This window comes from Limulus polyphemus, unplaced genomic scaffold (genome assembly GCF_000517525.1).
Source record: "Limulus polyphemus unplaced genomic scaffold, Limulus_polyphemus-2.1.2 Scaffold9243, whole genome shotgun sequence".
NCBI lineage: Eukaryota > Metazoa > Arthropoda > Merostomata > Xiphosura > Limulidae > Limulus > Limulus polyphemus.
This window is the reverse complement of record NW_013674853.1, coordinates 4,761-8,815: the sequence shown is the minus strand read 5'-3', so window position 1 is coordinate 8,815 and position 4,055 is coordinate 4,761. Positions and strand designations below refer to the sequence as shown.

The following is a 4,055-nucleotide window of genomic DNA, read 5'->3' as shown; positions in this document are numbered from 1 at the left end:
ATACTTTAAAAACAAACCTAACAGTCTTTAAACCCAAGTATTTTGGATTGCTTTACTCAATTTCTGAATTTGGAAAATTAAGGATGAAAAACAAGCTGAACCTCTCTTTCTTAACTTACCTCTCAAAGTTTAAAACCAAAAAAAATTTTTAAAGTTCTGGTTTTACAACTAATACCTGAATATTTTTAAACCACAGGTGTGAAAACCATGGTTCCATTATTGAACTAGCATAAACTATCAATAAAATTATACTAAGCCTAAAAAGATATAGATTTCGTACAGCCATCACCTTTATACTAAGCCTAAAAAAGATATAGATTTCGTACAGCCATCACCTTTATACTAAGCCTAAAAAGATATAGATTTCGTACAGCCATCACCTTTATACTAAGCCTAAAAAAGATATAGACTTCATACAGCCATCACCTTTATAGTAAGCCTAAAAATATAATTTAAACATTGTTTCAAAATTGCAACTTTCCAAGAACAATTTATAACTTTGAACTTCCTTAAATCATGACAATACAAGCACTTTGTGTGTGTATAAATAATACCTTTAGTCAAAACATACGTCTCAGTATTCATTATCAGGCATACACACAATCTTTGTAAATATTTTACTAAAGGTAGTTTAATAATGCATCTTCAAGTAACAATAACAAAAACTAGTGCATTTTACCCAATTAATCAGAATTTTTGTTGACTAAGAACAGATCCATTCCATTGTTTTAAGTATTCAATTTGTCAAATTTTGTAACTTGTTTCTTCATGACCTTTGCACTTTCGTATAATATTATTTGTAATATAAAAGACGAATCCAATACACTAATAAGCACAGATATACTATGTTGGAAGCATTTAAATCTATGCATAGTGTGAATGGCAAATATGGATAAAATATATGGCCAACAATATGAAAATTCAACAGTTTTTGATATGACTTTATATACACAATATTATTGAAGTAAAAATTATCTCCAAGCAACTTATACATACTATAACCATAACTTAGCATCAGTATAACTCAGTTCCCAATGGCTTAAAGAACTCCCAGATCACATTCAATCCTGTCTTGGAACTAAATGAAATTACCTCTTCAATTCTTTTATACAATGTGTTTAAAAGTAAATCTAAATTCAGGCTTATCACATAAAATTGTAAGGAGTTAATTTTAGTCAATTGCTTTTATGTATTTAGGAACAAGATTTAGACCTGCCTTCTTTGAAAGTTTCCGTACCAGAAGGCCCATACTGTTATAATGACAATCTTCTTCTCCCTGTCACTTGCAGTTAAGTTTATGTTTTGAAACAAGAGATTATTTACAGAGCACAAAACCGTTAAATGATACTAGAATTGACTACCAAACATTCATGTTTCTTTCTTTTCTCATACAATTTATTATCTATGTAAATATTTAACTTAATACACATATGCAAAAAAAAATCTAAATTAAATTGTCAATTACGAGATCATTAGTTTGGCTGCAATACAAAAATGGCACAATTTTTACTATATATATAAATACCCACACTGTTTATAGATGGCTAATCTCTTAGGAAAATATAATACTTTAAACATGCAAAATGAAAAAAAATATATATACCACAAACTGCAAAACCCGATACCTCTGACTCATTTGAAAGACATACCCTTCTTTCTTCGGGAACAAATTGAGAATGAGCCAAAAATATAATACTTATCTTTGGTAAAACATACTTTGCCAAGGCACTGGATAACAAAAAAATGCTGCCATTGTAACAGCAAACTCTGGTGTGAAGGAACACAACTATTGAGAAATGTGCAAAATAAAGTGTGGAGAGGAAAACATTTATCTAGAAAATTAGAAACTTGTACCTAATTAAAATGAGGCAAAAATATAAATATTTGTATAAATAAAGACAAAACATACTAATTTTTCATTCAAGGGGAAAAATGAACAGTTGAAGTAACAGATCCATGAATGAATCCAGCTTAATTATGCAGGAATGTATGTTTACCGAGTGACAATTCGATGCCTTTTTTCATTTCTATCTGCTTTATATTTAAATCTATTTCATTCTTAGGTGACCCATATTACTGATGTAAAGGACAAGCTGGTTAACATACTGGGAAAATAAACAGGTCTTATTTTGAACGTTTATAAAATATTTATGTTTTGATCTATCTGATGTAAATATAGTAATGATTTTTACACTGTATGAGCCAAAAGGCATCATTCTGGTGATGTAATAATATGCTTCACTGAGTAATAATAAAGCTATTTGTTTTAATTAATTTGTAGGCCTGACAATCCAATTACAGTGATGATATCCATTCCGTGAAACATGTAATTAATTTTACCATGAGCAAAAACATATTTAGAAATTTATTTTCTTTTGAATGAAAACAATAAGAATTATTTCAAACAGTTTGGATGAAATGAAACTTTTCTTTTTTTTGAGACAATTATGACATACACTTGAAAGTATGTAATTCTTCAAATAACATATTAAGAAAATTGTACTTCATAAATATAAAACAATCACGCACAAGGTAAAATGTACCGATATATTTATGGATTTTGTGGTTTTTTTTAAACTTCAGAAAACAAAGTACACACATCTTATACATATACGAACCAGTATTACTTCTCTATACCAAAACATCCAAGTCTGTAGTTAAGAAGCTGTGTTAAAACCTGAATGCTGATTAGACAATACTGACACTAAATAGCTTTATCTTTCTAAACGTTTACAAATATACAAGTAATAAACTAAGCCTTTTAATCAGCAATCTTTATCACATATAAAATATATCACGTAAACGTAAGTCTATGAAAAGTATTTATATTTTAATTCTAAGAGGTTTCACTTGTTCGTTTTGACTTCCTTGCTTCACGTTCATGGTTTCGTGAGTTATTAATACTTCCTTCACTAGTATTGTTACCAAAACCCACAAAGCTCTCGGGAGACTGGAGGGAGTGAATATACAAAGGATTGGCACTGGCTACATCGAAGTGGGTGCTATCATACACGTACTTGTCCTGGAATTAAATTAAAAACAAACCTTACCCATAACTCTCTCTCTGTGCATAATTAAACAAACGCATATACGCATATATAATTCTATAAAAACAAAACTCTTTACTCACTTACATATTCAAATATTTTACCCGTTATACTGTAGCCCAACAAAACAAAAAGCTGACACAAAAACCAGTTTCATATTAAAATTCAAAGAATTTGTTTGGTTCTCACAGAATAATATCTAAACATATTATTTTAGTTCTTATTTCTTTTGTATTTTTAAATATAATTACTTTATTCTGACCTAAAGTGTGATAAAATATAGAGTTTAACAAATTGTAAAAACTTTTATAACAACAACAAAAGTTGCCATCATAAACTAACACGTAGATCTTACTATTAAAACTGAATAGACAAACAACAAAACAGTGTTTTCTCTTATTGGACTGTAGTGCCGAGTTCTTCAGTTTTGTATGTACTAAATTGTTAATACTTAACTGAATTGTTCACGCTCTATATACTACGGTATGTGTACTCACCACAAAAACAAATAAATGACTTGGCTCAAATACGTTTTAATTGTAATTGGGTGTTTGTTGTTCTGGAACAAACTACTTTAAAACTTACAGACAACAAATTATAAACAGCTATATTTGTCAATGATTTGTTCAGAAGACTATAAGGCATCACGGGCTATTTTCCATTTATAAAGAAAAACTTTTAGGAACTCCAAGTTTCCTGGACAAATACTAGAAGTTACACCACACATTAGAAGCATTGGTACATCATTCTAATGTGTGTGATGTACCAATGTTTCTAATGTGTGGTGTGATGTACCAATGTATGTAACACTGTTTCTAATGTGTGATGTACCAACTGTTTCTAATGACATTAGAAACAGTGTTACATCACACATTAGAAACAGTGTTACATCACACATTAGAAACATTGGTACATCACACATTAGAAACATTGGTACATCACACATTAGAAGCATTGGCACATCACACATTAGAAGCATTGGCACATCACACATTAGAAACATTGGTA

The 4,055-nt window shown here is 29.6% G+C and overlaps 1 long non-coding RNA gene across 1 annotated transcript in view; it reads right to left on the bottom strand.

Annotated features, from left to right (window-relative positions):
• Positions 1 to 1,403: 1,403 nt before the first annotated feature.
• The window catches only part of LOC106475832, a 6,900-nt gene continuing 4,248 nt past the window's right edge, over positions 1,404 to 4,055 (bottom strand). Inside the window, exon 3 of the long non-coding RNA XR_002608999.1 lies at positions 1,404 to 3,022. This is a non-coding gene — a long non-coding RNA (uncharacterized LOC106475832). The remainder of the gene's footprint in view (positions 3,023 to 4,055) is intronic.